We start from the raw sequence: 15,741 nt of genomic DNA, 5'->3' as shown, positions 1-15,741 counted from the left end.
CGTGTTTTACTTACAAGGTTCGCTGCGCTGACAGCTCCACGTCTTCCCGGATTCCCGCTGCACCGGAAACGGTGCTGGGGCTGCTGGAGGCTGCGGGCTGCCTAGATTAACAACCTAGAAATAAAGTAAATGACAGTAACTGTTAACTTCTTCAGTACTTAACCCCTGTAGCCCATTTAAATTTTTTTTCATATATCGCATGTTGCCTGTGTGCAAATGAACTTTAAAGTTCATTGCAAAGCAGATAATTGTCTCCTCTTTCGCACAGCAGAGGTGAAATTCCTTTGCTACACCAAGTGAAGGACATTTTCACAGATTGAGAAATAAACAAATATGCCAGTTTGTAGGTAGTTTTGCCTTATCCTTTTGGGTGTGATTTTTAAAATTAGAGCGATGGTGATATAATAAATGCTGAAGTTTAGTCATAAATGAACGTCGTCTACAGGTAAATATTGGGGCTATGTATTTTTATGTTTTCAGTGTTTTTTTAAACCTATTCTGACCTTCTAGCCATCATTAGCATTACTAGAATTATGAAAATAAATGCATTATAAACAAGTTTTTTAACTTAGCCAAATAATGATTTTTATAACTGTCAAAGATGTGAGAGTTGAAATTTCGTATGTGTCTTTTGATAAACTACAGTATTGTTTAAGTGTACCTTTTTTGTTTATTTTTTTTTTGCTACAGTTTAAGAACTTTATTTAAAAGCAATTTTGGAAGATTACCAGGTACGGCTTTTGGAGCAGTGATTTTTTTGAGCTGCAGCTGTACGGGCCAGTAAGTAAACCACGTGGCCTGGATTCCACGTGTTCTGTGCATTTCGGCCAGTCTGAAGGGCTGCACCTTCATTGTGAGTATAGAGCTTCCTTTGCAATATTCATCCTTCTTACCTAGTCCCCTGTTGCGATTATACTTCTGGTTATTTAAATGTTGTCAAAGACTAGGAACGTTACCCAGATCTTAAAAACTATTCCAGTCTTCCTGCATCCAACCAAAATGTTTTAAAATATAACAAAGTACAAATCTTATAATGCATTTTGATATAGTACATTAACTACATTCTATTAATTAAAACATGTCCCAATAAATATGCCCAGCATCGGCGGGTCTTCTACTGGAGTCTGACTTAGAAAGAGGTCGTTCAGCTTTTGTACTAAGCAGACAAAAAATATTCAAAACCCATGACAGCATCTCCCATGCTTAGGCATGGGAAAAGAGTGCTGTAGTTTGGTATATTATTGCTTCTATCTTAGTAAAGCGAAGCTGTCATTAGGGTCTATAAATTTAAGTCGTCAGCTTAATTCTTTAAGACTGGTTTAATGTGAACCAGTTTTTCTGGAAACTGCAAAAACCATAAACAACCAAGTTCTATAAATGATTTTCCTGTTAGAAGATTTAACATTGTACTTTCCAGCTTATTGAAAGCAGTTGAATATATGTGTTAATTGCATGTATTTTAGTAACTTCTTAAGACATACTAGCACATATTTTAGTATAGATGATTACGAAGTACAAGAATTATGTTCCACTACTTGGTGACAAACAATGCCAATTATAAACTTAGATAATGATCTTAAAGGTTAAAGTGATAGCTAGAATCAAGTTTAGCTTCGGCTGATTTTAGTAGGTTACTTTTTGTGTTAGATCCACAGTAACTGTAAGTTAAAATATTGAACTGAAAGACTAGAAAAAGTTGAATATCTTGTGGCAAATGATACTTGCATATTAATGATGTTGACTGAAAAATAAAAAGTCTGTATGTGCATATGTGTATTTGTGCATGCGTGTGTACATCCAGAAGACAATCTCTCAAACAACCAGGTGCAGCAATCATAGGAAAAGCAGAACAAGGCCTAATTCTATCTGAATATTAGGCAAGTAACTCCAGTCCTCTTGCAAACCAAATGCGGTTGTCTGTGTTGTTGGGGCATTTTTCACAAATGCTAGAAAACAGGGAAAGTGGATTTACAACATGAGTTCAGAGGGTGCAGAGTAACTGTGGTGAATTATCTGAGATGGATATAAGGCCATGGAACTCCTCAGAACCACGTATAGATGCCTGTTACTTGGTCATGACCCGTTCCATTCTGCTTGGATCCTTCTACTTGAAGAAGAGGCAGCCACACAGGGAGGGCCCCGCCTACTTTCTAGAGCCCGTTTGCTGGCCACCTGGACCCTGGCCACATGTTTTCCCTCCCTGTTCTCCCGGGTTTCCTCAGCTGGGAAATGATGGGGTGGGGCCAGATGATCGCTAAGATTCTTTCAAGTTCTGAAATGCAGTATTTGCTTTGCAAATGGTCTAATGCTTCTTCTGACCCTGATTATAGTTTCTGAGACACCTCTTAGAGACCATGCAGTTCTCAAACCTAAGCTCTCCACAGAAGGAAACAGTGATTCTTATACAGTGCTGGTGTGATAACTTTTCTGGAAGATCTATTTATATGTATGTCAGCAGACTTAAACACAATGAAATCTCTTTGCTCTAGCAATTCTACTTTTAAGAACTCATTTTAATAAAGTGAGAAAGAATGTGCTCAGTGATATAGCAAGGAGCATTTTGGTTTCAGCACTGTTTATAACCATGACAAATTGAAAACAGCCTACATGTCTTATCTTATCAATGTGGTTAAGTAATCTGTGGTATAAACATATTATGGAATATTACATGATCATCGAAAATGATGTTGTAAAAATAAAATTATTGCCATGGATAAGTAAACCTATTGTTGAGTGAACAGCAGCTTCAAAGCATCATTTTTCGTTACTATATTTTTCTGGATGGACTTACCATTATTTATACTATCGATATGCCTACGTTGTAATCTATAAGGGTACACATGAAAATTGTCGAACTGTTTACTGCTGGGTGGTGGGATCATGAATAACTTTGATCACATTGTCTTGCCTTTATTTTAAGTTTTTCTACAGTGATGACATATTACTTGCATATGTATGTTAATGCACACATATGCACACACACATGCATACACACACCATAGTTCAGAGAAGTAACACAAAATTTAAACAGATAAAACTGGATACCTCGCCCTCTGCCCAGAGGACATAATGCCCTCCCCATGCAGCTAGATGGGGCAGCAGGACCCACAAGGTAACAGGCTGCTCTGGTTTCATAGAGAAGGAAAGAGGCAGACACTGGCAAATATGACATTGGAGGACCTTTTGCTCCTTCTTTATATCCTGGCTAGGGTGACCGACTATCCCAGTTTGTCAGGGACTGAAAGATTTCCTAGGATGGGAGACGTTCAGAGCTATGCTGGGAAAGTCCCCAGGCGAACTGGGGCAGGTTAGTCAACTTATGCCGGGCAGACTTGGGAAGAACATGTAGCGCTTATGCGGGTACTCAGAGGTGCACGTCTGACTCACTCTGTGGTACGTGGTCTCTTGAGCGATCACTCACAGAGGTGTTTCTGACCCCGGCTCTCCCGGCCTGGAGAGGCTGTGAGCTCAGCAGGGCGGGGTCAGGACTCAGAAGAGGCTGTCTGACCCTGAAGAAAGCACAGCCCATTTCAGGTGACACCTCGTCTTTGCATTTATCCCAGTGCGTGTATCTGTTCTGTGTCTGAGCCTCTGTAAGACGAAACAAAGTGTTATCTGAATAATTCAGGCTCAATTAGCCATTCAATGACTTAATTTCTCACTTCAATTATTATTAAACATTGAACTAATTAATGTTGCTGAAGTTGCACTTATTTGCTCCCATTAGCCCAGTTGTGCCCATTCTGCCAAAACTCTCGACAACCCTTTTTCTGAAAGTGAGAGAGGAAGGAAAGGGGTCAGAGGAGGGGAGCCCAGCAAACCGCAGCTGGTGTGGACAGGAAGTATGGGCAGTGATGACAGCGGAAGTCTGCGCAAACTGCTGGGAGCCTCACGCTACCTCTCTCTCTCTCTCTCTCTCTCTCTCTCTGGTTGCACATGCACGTATGTGTAGGTGCTGGGTGAGATGGTGCAGAGTAGGACCAGTGCCCATTCCAAAAAAATGGAAGCCGTGATCTTGTCTTGCTGCCTGTCTCCCTTTATTTGGAAGTAGCACAGTTTCTTTTTTACCAGCTGAGTCAGGGGACATTCCCACGGGCAATTTCAGGGAACCTGAAGTGCATTGCTCACTTTCACATTACTCTGTCTGGGTGTAGTGTGCTGGCGTGCTCTGTCAGGGAAGTGAGGGTGAGTGTCTCCACAAGCAGACGGGGCACATTCCCAGGCCGGGGGATGTGGGTGCGTTAGCAGGCATTCCTTCTGTCTTCTAGCCTGTGGTGTAAAATTACATTATTTCCAAGTCCACAGGGTCAGCGTGTGGAGTGGAGTAGAGAGGCCCAGACTTTAGAATTAACCAGACCTTAGGACTGAACTGCAGCTCAGGTACTTGCCAATAACATTTGGCAAGGTATTAAAAAATTTTTTAAAGATTTTATTTATTTATTTTTAAAGAGGGAAGGGAGTGAGAAAGAGAGAGATAGAGAAACATCAATGTGCAGTTGCTGGGGGCCATGGCCTGCAACCCAAACATGTGCCCTGACTGGGAATCGAACCTGCGATGCTTTGGTTTGCAAAAAATTTTTTTAATTTATTGAATTCTTTTAAGAAAGAGAGAAAGGTGGGGAGGAATTGGTTTTGTCGTTCCACCCACCCACACACTCATTGGTGGTTCCTTGTATGTGCCTCGACCAGGGATTCAACCACAACCTTGGTGTACTGGGACAACACTCTAACCAACTGAGCTGCCTGGCCAGGGCTTTGCAACTTGTTTAACATTACTGTTTCCTCAAATGTGCAATGGGAATAACATACTTCCTACCTCATTCTCATTCTTCTCCTCCGCTGAGTTTCTCTGAGCTATGCTCCTTTGTTGCCTGTAAAACATACAGAAAGAGGGTCAAGTTGCTCCAGGGGGTATTCCAGATTATTCTCATCTTCTGCCACACAGTGGCTACAGGCATGGAGCCTGGATCTTATTCCACAGGGGGCTCTAGAGTCATTTTCATTTTCTGAGAAAGGCTTGGATGCAGGGGTGTTTGTAAGGCACAGTGCAGGGGAACCACTGGCCGGTCACTGAGGTTCTCCAGCTGCTGTAAAATTCAGGGTGAGAAAGGGCTCACGTGTCTCTGTGAAGAAGAAATGTAGGGGAGCCCCCACTTACTCTGGGTGGGAGGACTCGTGGTCTTCTCCTAGTCACTACGTAAGTCCCACCAAGAACCCACACCACTGAGTCCTTTATTGTTCTCCCCACCTTGTCTTCACCAACAGCACAAACTTACAAGGTCTGGGTAGCAAGAAATCCCCTGGATTTTTGTTGCTTATTTTGCACCATTAGGAAGAAGAGTGAGATTAGGTGGGAGAGACCACCTAGCTTTTTGGTGAAGAAATAAGAAGCGTGGTGAGAGGGGTCCAGGTGCATTTGCTGGTAGGAATGCAAATAAGATCCAGAGGAGGGTGATGTGATTGTGAGCAATGAGAGAGTTCCCTGAAATTGCCTATGAGAACCTCTGACGTAACTGACGAAAAGAGGGTGTGCTACTGAAAGATGACTGACCCTAAGGTAAGATCACACTTCCTATCTGTACATGTGTGTATGTGCAACACAGAAGTATCCCATACACTACAGTGGTCATGAAAACCCCACCCCTTGTAAGGAACCCTAATCTAAGGACCCAGGACACTTGCCTGACCCAATTATCCAGGAACACCACTACTTTGTCCTTCTCCTTCTATTTTGGGAGAGAAAAAGTGGGTCCCGGAGCAAAGAGAGGTCAGGTGAGGTGAGCTCAGGTGTATTTGCTGATGGGAAGGCACCCTCATTTAGAAAAACAATTTACACAAATACGTAAAAACCTTTAAAAATTCCCTTTCACTGAGCCAATAATTCTAATTCTAGGAATCCAGCCAAAGGAAACAAGCAGCGATGCTGATGAGCATGTATGCTAAGACTTCTCATGGCAGCATTGCATATTAGAGCAAAATACTGGGGAAGAGATTGGTGTGGCCAAGCATGGGAACTATCAAGATATGTTTAAGTACATCTGTGGGCTGGAATTACACAGCCAATGAAAATTATGTTTTCGATGCATTCATTTCCTGACCTGAAAAGTAGTGCATGCATATTGTTTAAAAGCTGAAACAGCATGAAAGGGAAGAAATGAGGAGGTCCCCTCTTGTCTCAGACCCGAGTCCTTCCCCATCAATCATGGCTGCTCTCACCAGTGACAGATCGTGCTGTAGAAAAGAAAGAAGTGGAATAACAAAATGACTTTAAAGCAATGGTAAGTGGAAGAAAGACACACATAAAAAAAGACCCAAACTTTTCAGAATAATTACAATTTAAGAGAGGCGGGATAAGAGTAACATAGAAAGGAAATATTCACAACTGTTTCTGAGTGGTGAAATTAAAGGTAATTTTTATTTTCTGTTTTTATTTTTTATAATGTGTAATATTACTTTCTAAAACTCAGCATTTAGGGAGCTAGACCGTGTTCAAGTTCAGAATACAGCAAAGCACACAGGTGATTTCTTTAAAAAATAAAGTTTTTAAAAAATCAAGGCCTTTTATATTTACACACACGTGTTTCCCTATTCTCAGGTATAAGTTTAAAATAACGCTCCAGACCAATATACTTTTGTTCTAGAAAGCCGAGAAAATGAGTCCTGTGTTCCCACCAGCGTTCTCCATCATCCCACTAAATCCACATGAAAGTTAGAAAATACCACTAGAAAGTTTGCATACTTTTCTCTCCGAGTTCTTAATTAGTATTAATTGGTGGTCTTGTGCTCAAACAAAAATATTCCTCTTATTTTGCATTTGAGTGCCACTTGCTGAAGTTTGACTTTTGACTTTCTATAAATGAATCCATCAGGGAAAATAAATTTGACACTGGTTCTTAGGTCAAGGTCAAATGTTCTGAGATTTTGCAAAAGAATCCCAAGGGAAAATATTTGTTTGGTTTATATGTAGCAGCACTCAGGAACAAACTGTCCAAATTCCAAAAATGTTAACTGTACATCTGATAGTCTAGTGCAGGTTTCTGGATTTACAGTGCTATTTCCAAATCCATACACAATTGTGTTTTACAGAGACAACGTTCCTACATATCCCCAAAAGGATCCAGTAAGAAAAGTGTTAACTTTTGATGTCGGAAAGAGCTTTCTGCACTTAAATTGAAATGTATGTATGTGTTCGGGTGATGAGATTCCCTTACTTGAGAGAAATTGGAAGGGTATCAGCTTCTCATTCTGCTCAGGATTATCTTGTCTACACCACATTATCTATGGCCACTGGTCAGGTTCAGCATTGTACCTGTGGCAAGTAGAACAAGCAAATATCCCATTTGCATCCACAAACTAGTTAATTGGCGAAGTAAGTGATGATGGTAGTAGTTACTTACATTAAGACTTGTTTTTGTCTTGGATAAACAGACATGGACTTACCTGAAGAATACTTGGCACCAAACGAGCAATTCTTTTCCTGGAGTCCTTCCCACACTTGCCAAGCTGTCAGGGTAACCGTGACAGTGGTGCAGGGGCAGTGGCGAGCACAGTAAGAAACCAGGGCTGTGGGCTAAGGGTCTGCCACTAGAGCTGGATTCAGATTTTTACTTCCTCATATTTTGAGTTCTTGAGACCTGGTGTTTCATGTATTTATAGTATTTTGCATTAGTTTGCTAGGGTTGCTGTAACAAAATAACACAAACTGGGTGGCTTAAATAACAGAAATTTATTTTCTCACTGTTCTGGATGTTAGAAGTTCAAGTTAAAGGCATCAGCAGGATTGGTTTCTTCAGAGTGCTAGGAGGGAGAGCCTGTCCCATGCCTCTTTCCTAGATTCTGTGGTTTGCTGGCAATCTTCAACGTCTTTTCGCTGGTAGACACATCACTCCAATCCCTTATTTCGTGTTCATGTGGTGTTTTCTCTGTGGGCGTCTGTCTTCAAATGTCTCCTTTTGATGAGGACACCAGTCATGTTTGACTTAGGATTCCACCTCATGCCAATATGACCTCATCTTAACCAGTTACATCTGCGTTGATCTTATTTCCAAATAAAACTGCCTTCTGAGATACTGGGGTTTAGGACTTCAACATATGAATTTTTAAGGGACACAATTCAACCCATAACAAACATATAAACAGGTAAGTGCATACATGCATGTATGTATAATATGTTTTGAGGAGAGATTAGCACAGTGAAAGTCAATGTGGCCTGCTCTGCACACTGATTGCATGGGATGGAGTTTCACTTGAATTCTGCAGCATTACTTTGAAAAATGTGTGTATGTTGCTGATTACAGCAGTTATATGTTCCATACATTTGTGGCATTGCCTTTGAATTTGATGGTAGAATGATGCTTCATATATCAGTGTTCTAGGGGTCAGTAATAATAATAGCTACATATGCATACGACTAGCATACAGGAAACTAGCATAAACTACATTGAGATGTAAGATGTGGTTTATGATTTCACAGAATTTGTTCCAGTTTCCAAGGTCAATAGCATGATTCACTTCTTCATTTTGGGTTAGAAACTTACTCACAATAGTTTAGCTTCAATTTAGGTTGTTGTGCATTGTCAGAGCAGACCTTCAGGACCTGGGTCTGGTGCATTATAGGACTAGATCACCTAGAACTTGAAAACTTCTGCAGCCTCGTGGTGATGGAGAAAGGGACATTGTAGCAATGAGTACAGTGGACCATGGAACAAGCAGTTAATTGGTGAAGTAAGTGATGCACATGTATAACAACAGAAGTTCTGCGATGTTTCCACTGAGGATACCTGATCTCATCTGCTCTGTGAACTCCTTCATGAAGAAACCGGTGGGTACTGAGTAGCTATTACAAGTTTCCTGGTACCAGTCCTCAGAGAACAGATCTAGGTTAACCTCCGACCAGAGGTGAGGAAAATTTCACATATGTCCAAGAGAGCAAAGCGCAAATTTCAGGGAACAGAACCTAAGTCCCTGAATGTTCTAGATAGATTGATCTACCAGAAGAAGCCATCTGCTGGATGCAGGTGAGGACACCAAGGGACTACAAAATGAAAAGACACCAGGCATCCAAATTACAATTAAGCTATAGAACAACCATTATTCAGAACCGTCAGAAATCAAGCTGAATGGAAGTCCTACAAGTAAAGAATTAAAGGAGAAACCACATCAAGATGGGTAGGAGAGGCAGAGATGTGACCCACGGCCACATATGATGAATAAAAATCAGGAAGGGTATCTGAGGAGGGGGGGGTCACAGCCCCACACCAGCCCCCTCCCTGATCAGGGCTCCAGTACTAGAAAGAGAATTCCCCATAACTTCTGGTAGTAAAAACCAGTGGGGATTGAAGCTGTAGAAGACAGAAACTGCTGGAGTCTCAGGAAGTTTCTCTTAAAGGGCCCATGGACAGACTTACACTGACTCACACTCTCTGAGCTCCAGCACCAAGGCAGCAGATTGAAAGGCATCAGAGACATACAGGGAGGAACCAAATGGTTCAACGTCAAGGAGAGCTGGGAGGGGCAGCTTTCTCCCAGACAGAAGTGCTGGCAGAGGCCATTGTTCCCTTTGTGAGCCCTCCCTCAGCAGAGCCACAGAGCTGGCAAGCAAGCTGCATATCTGAGATTGCATCAGCCTAGCTCACACTGTTTGCTCCACTCTGGTGATTCCCCGAGGCCCTGCCCCACCCAAATTTCAGGCCCACCCAAGCTATTTCTAGCGGTTTTTCCATATGAAAGGCTTGTCTTGGCTCTTGCTTCAGATTTTCCTAAAATGTCTCAAATAAGCAGCATGTGGCTTCAGTGAGCCTTATACCTCTCACTAAGTTGCCCCAGGCCAGGCACTAACAGCAGCCAGCCCTGGTTTACTGCTTGGCCTCACTTGGGCACTGCCAAGCCCAGCACAAGTAGCAGCCACCTGTAGATTGCTCTGTAGCTTGTGCTCTGTGACACCAGATCGAACACAGGCAGTGGCTGACCTTGGGTGTGCCAACTAATCAAGGCTCAACTACACCAGGAGGGTGTACACAGCCCACGCGGTGGGTGCACCTTGAGTGCCCAGCTTGGGTGATAGGGGAGGCTGTGCCACTGGACCCTATAGGACACTTACTACATTAGGCTACTTCACTAAGCTTGGGAGACATAGCAACTCTACCCAATGCATAAAGAACAAACACAGGGAGAACACCAAAATGAGGAAACAAAGAAACATGGTCCAAATGAAAGAACAGAACAAAACTCCAGGAAAAGAACTGAACAAAATGGAGACAAGCAATCTACCAGTTCAAATCACTGGTTATAAGAATGCTCAAGGAACCCAGTGAGGACCTCGACAGCATTAAAAAAATCCAGTCAGAAATGAAGGCTACTCTAATTGAAATACAGAACAATTTACAGGGAATAAACAGTAGAGTGAATAAATCCAAGAATCAAACCAGCAATTTGGAATACAAGGAAGTGAAAAACAACCAAGAAGAAACAACTAAGAAAAACATCAAGAAGAAAAAATAATCCAAAAAAGGATAGTATACGGAGCATCTGGGACAACTTCAAGTGTACTACCATTTGCATCATGGGGGTGCCAGAAGGAGAAGAGAGACAGAAAGAAATTGGAAATCTATTTGAAAAAACTTCCCTAACTTGGTGAAGGAAATAGACATACAAGTCCAGGAAGCTCAAAAGGTCCCAAGCAAGATATACTTAAAGAGGCCCACACCAAGACACATCATAATTAAAATGCCAAAGGTTAAAAACAAAGAGAGAATCTTAAAAGCAGCAAGAGAAAAGCAGTTAAGTACAAGGGTGCTCCCATAAAACTATCAGCTGATTTCTCAGAAGAAACTTTCCAGGATAGAAGAGATTGGCAAAAAAAAAAAAAAAAAAAAAAAAAAAAATTCAACGTGATGAAAATCAAGGACCTACAACCAAGATTACTCTAACCAAAAAAGTTATCATTTAGAATTAAAGGACAGATAACGAGCTTCCCAGAAAAGAAAAAGCTAAAAGAGTTCATCATCACCAAACCGGTATTATATGAAATGTTAAAGGGTCTTCTTTAAAAAGGAGAAAAGAAAAGATGAACAATAAAATGGCAATTAAATACAAATCTATCAACAATAGATTCTAAAAAACAACATAAACAGACAAGCAGAACAGAAACGGAATCACAGACACAAAGACCGTTTTGATGGTTGCCAGATGGGAAGGGGGGTTGGAAGGATGGGTGGAAGAGGTGGAAGTGTTACGAAGTACAAGTTGGTAGTAACGGAATAGCCATGGGGATGTACAGTACAGCACAGGGGATAGAGCAGCTAGAGAACATATGTGCAAGGCCCGTGGACACGGACAGTGGTGTGGGGTTGCCTGAGGGAGCGGGGGCGGGGGGGACTGGGGAGAGGGGCCAAAGGAGGAAAACTCAGGACAACTGTAATAGCATAAACAATAAATTATAATTGAAAAAAAGAAAAGGTACAGCCTCCAATAAACACTGTTTGTAAAACAGTTAAAACTTTAACAGTAATTATTTTTTCAAAGAGAGAGATAGTTCTGAGTTTTCAGGTAGAATGCTAATGCATTTTAAATGTGATTTAGCATTGAAATGCAGACAAAAACGCTTCTAAAAATTATGAGACCCCAGATATGCATCAGCTAGCTTCAACAATTAATAATTGTTATAAATGCATTGTTTAATAATGACAATAGCAATTATTAGCAATTTAGAAGCTTTGCTGGAAAATATTACAAATAGCAGATAAAGCATTGAGGAGAATGGAAAAATTAGCTGGGGTATTTCTTGACAAGCTCCGATTCCTAAAATAATAGCCTATTGTACATGGACAGTGAGGACTATTGCAGACTCTCACTACGAGTCCAGGCAGCTAGCAGAGTCTCCGAGGGTGGAGGACCTCACCCCCTACCCACTGTTGACTTGGGCAACATCCCAGAGGCCACTCTGTGAGAGTTAAGGCTGGATCTTTTGCCTAGAGAACCCTCCCACTGCAGTCTCTGTAAGGACCAGCTCTCAACTTTTTCAATTCGTGAAATCTTTCTAATGAGGCCAAACCCTCCAACCATCCGTCCTACCTGTGTTCTCTGACCGTGGGGGAGAGCTCGCCTCTGTTCACCCTTTCTGTCTGGTATTTCCAGCAACCCAGCTGCTCAGAACAAAAGACCACATCTCCTTTTCTCTTTCCCCTTTCTCTCTGTGCTGGTTGGCCAACATAAATGTGTTTCTCATTATTTGGCCTGTTTTACAATGTGAGAGCCTGCTGGGGTTCATTGCTTTGGGGATTACTAGGTATTTCATCTCATACCACACTGGCCCTTCCCTAATGTTTAACAATGGCAGTCTGTCCGAAGACAGGAGACTCTGAAGTGCTTTGCTAAAGTGAAAGGCTCAACCAAATATGAAGCTTCGGGAGATGTCTGTCTATGTTTAAAAAAATGTGTAATTCCCTTAGGGCTTGTGTGTATATATATGTATGGGGGGGTGGGTGCCTGGAATGGGTTGCGGGTGGTAGGACAGACCCCAAGGTAATTCTCAGGTTCAAAGCCATCGTGGAACAATGGAAAGAGAACAGGCCTTGGAGCCAGAAGGTCTGGTTTGAATCTCAGATCTTTTTTGCTGGCTGTTGGAACAGCTTGTGACTTGGAGCAAGTTAATTTATCTTGCTGAGCCTTCCTTTCATCATCTGCAGGGAGGTGCTGTAACCTGCTCCTTGGGATTGTTGTGAAGATTAAATGAGATGCTAATGAAATCACCTGGCACATTGTGAGGGCTCAATAATCAATGCCTCTTCCTGCTCTTACTGTTATCTTCCTGTGTAATGGTGAGGAGGGACAGCATCGCGAAAACAGGGCCGGTGACCCCAGGGCTCCCCAAATCCATGGAGCAGAGGTTCAGAGTAGCAGAGCTTTGCTCTGTGTTTAAGGATCGTTGGTAGGGGGCAGGGAAAAAACACTGATTAACCCAACTCTGACTACACTAGGCAAGTCACTTAACCTTAGTAACCTTATTAAAGAAACATCTATTGAGCCCCTGCCTCTAGCTCCAGGGCACTGGGTCACCTGTGATATGGAAATCATAATAATCCCCACTTTCATCTTATGGTTGCCCTGGGGGTCGAGGGAGATAATGTCTGGGAAAGTACTTGGTAAACTTCAAGCACTATCTAAATGCACTGTTGTGGACGTGAGGCAGAGAGCGCGTTTGCTCTGTCCCATTCATGAGGTTCAAATACAAACCTTTCATTCCTGGGTATTCAGCAGAGAGCAAACACATTCTATTTGACTTCAGCATTGAACGAAAAGTAAACAGGACCCTTTCAGATGCTTTGCTTCCTCTCTTCTCCCTTGAAAACAAAGCCCGGCCCTTGAAGTGCTTCCTGCTGAGTTCAGAAAGAGATGCTGGATTACAGGTCAGCCCCGCTTCTCCCACAGGGCCTTGGAGGGAGGGGAACAAGTGAGGCACCAGAACTAGGGTGTCTAAAAGTGGTTACATTTGGCTCTTAATTAAGGGATTGAGTTTTTTTCAAGCCCCAAACTAGGGCCAAGTACACCCAAGGCAGGTGCCTTCCTCTACCCTGGGGGGAGGCGGGGGGCGGGTAATCCCAGGAGAAGTACACACAAAAGCACTTGGACAATCCCACTGCTGGATACTGTAACGTGGTACTCTGGAAATGAGGAGGAGGGAGGCCCCCTTCTGTCTCTCTTACCGTCTATACTCTTCCCTTTCCCCACCAGGCCCTGCGCTGCACCGCCCCAGGAAGGCTCTGTGGCAGTGAAATCGCGCTGTGCCTCCTCCCTGCCGAGGTCCCCCGCGGAGGAGGCATGTTCCACACTGCTCCTTGGCCTTAAGATCTTATGTTCCTTATTTATTCATTAACATTTGCCTTTGCACCAGGCACCGTGTTGGGTACTGGGGATCCGATAGTGAACCAAACAAACACGGTCTTTTCTCCGAAGGAATTTACCGTTTAGTAAGAAGGGAGATTTCACAAAAAAGGAAAAGCAATACATACTACACCATAAAGAATGTGGCTTCCATTCTGAAAGCCATGAAAGCCACTGGAAAGTCTTTGAACAGCCTGATTCAGATATGTGGCATGCAATAAGCTGCACATACATATTGAAAACCCACAATTTGAGAAGTCTGGCGTGTGCGTACACCCAGAAATTCATCACCACAGTATTGTGAGCATATTCCTCAGCCCCCAAAGTTTTCCTGTGCTCCCTCCTTTCCCTGAGGTCTGATCCAAGCAGCAACTGATCTGTAGCACCACTGAATAGTTTGAATTTCCTAGAATTTTATATAAATAATCATACAGTCCATGTTCATGTTTTTGTATGGCTTCCTTCACTCAGCGTATTTATTTTGAGATTCATCCAAGTTGTGCTGTGTGTTCATAGTTCATGCTTTTTACTGGGGAATAACATTCTATTGTGTGATATACCAGTTTGTATATCCATTGATCTGTTGATGGACCTTTGGGTTGTTTTCAGTTTTTTGGCTGTTCCAAATAACATTGCCGTGAACCTTTGCATATAAGCATTTATGTGGGCATATGCTTTCATTGTTTGGGAGGTAGACAGCTAGGAGTGGAAATGCCTGGTCATACGGTAAATTTATGTTTAATTTTGTAAGAAACTTCCAGGTCTATTTGACCTCCAGGTCATTTGTCCATGTCGACTCACTGTGGAATTATGGAGGCATAGACAATGGTGGCGAAGAACAAAAATAATAGCGGAGAATTTATGGATGTTTTTCACATGCCGGGCATTTTTGCTAAGGATTTTAAATGCATCAGTCTTTACTACCACCAATAAACCCTCTGAAGGAGGCATTAGGATTATTCTCATTTACAGACCGGGCCTCTGAGACTTTTGAAATTAAATAATTTGCCCAAGGTTTCTTATCTACCAGCAACAAAGAGAGACCTCGAGCCTCTCTGGCCCCCAAGTTCTCATTGATAACCACCATGTAAATGGGAATGAGCCCGTGGACACTAAAATCTTGTGTTTTGCTTTCTCCTCAGATGGGGTGGGGAGGGAGCACAACATTCTGCACCCATGGAAGGGGCTCTGTTTAGTTGAGATATTACTGGTTTCATTACAAAAATCTCTGAACTTTTTATTGGCCTCCTGCTCCCCAAGGGGTGCCCCACTTCTGCTGCCTTTAAAGCCCCAGAACTTTGGTGGAGGTCTTTGGATGGAGTGTATGGGGTGGCTGTTGCCAAGTGTGACACCAAGATTGAAGTCTGTAATCTCAGCCTCCAGCTTGACCTTGATGTCCAGCAGGACCTGGTACTCCTGGGTCTGGCCCTGCCCCTCTGCCAGGGTCTGGGCCAGCTCTGACTCCAGATCCCGCTGAGCTGTTCCGTCTGCATGGCACTGTGTCTCCACCTCCCTCGGGCTGTTCTCCAAGCTGGCCTTCAGGTTTCTCATGGGTCCAGGTCGATCTCCAAGGACAAGACCATATGTCTCAGCTCTGTGAGTGTCATCTCAGCGGTCTGCGAGGTGCCCACTCTGGTGCTCTCTTCAGTCTGCTGGGACCAGTACTTGTCTAGCTCCTCTTGGTTCTTCCGAGCCAGCTTGTCACTCTGGGCTCAGATGTCTGCCATGCTGTTGCCAAGATCCTGAGATTCGGGGCATCCAAATCCATGGTCAACCCAGAGTTGGAGGCCTGGTTTTGTGGACCATTTACTTCCTCTTCATGGTTCTTCTTCGTGAAGAGCAGCTCCTCCTTGTGAGCCT

The 15,741-nt window shown here is 42.9% G+C and overlaps 1 long non-coding RNA gene and 1 pseudogene across 1 annotated transcript; one reads left to right on the top strand and one right to left on the bottom strand.

Moving 5' to 3' along the window:
- The first annotated feature begins 827 nt into the window (after positions 1-827).
- Positions 828-5,142, top strand: LOC118497441. Its single transcript, XR_004899970.1, has 3 exons — positions 828-1,019; positions 4,269-4,274; positions 5,132-5,142. It is a non-coding gene; the product is annotated as an uncharacterized LOC118497441 (long non-coding RNA).
- An 8,424-nt stretch (positions 5,143-13,566) lies between these two features.
- Positions 13,567-15,608, bottom strand: LOC114508392 (annotated as a pseudogene).
- Positions 15,609-15,741: the final 133 nt, after the last annotated feature.

The sequence above is a fragment of the Phyllostomus discolor genome, chromosome 11 (assembly GCF_004126475.2).
Source record: "Phyllostomus discolor isolate MPI-MPIP mPhyDis1 chromosome 11, mPhyDis1.pri.v3, whole genome shotgun sequence".
In the NCBI taxonomy this organism is placed as follows: Eukaryota; Metazoa; Chordata; class Mammalia; order Chiroptera; family Phyllostomidae; genus Phyllostomus; species Phyllostomus discolor.
This window is presented reverse-complemented; position numbering and strand designations above follow the sequence as displayed.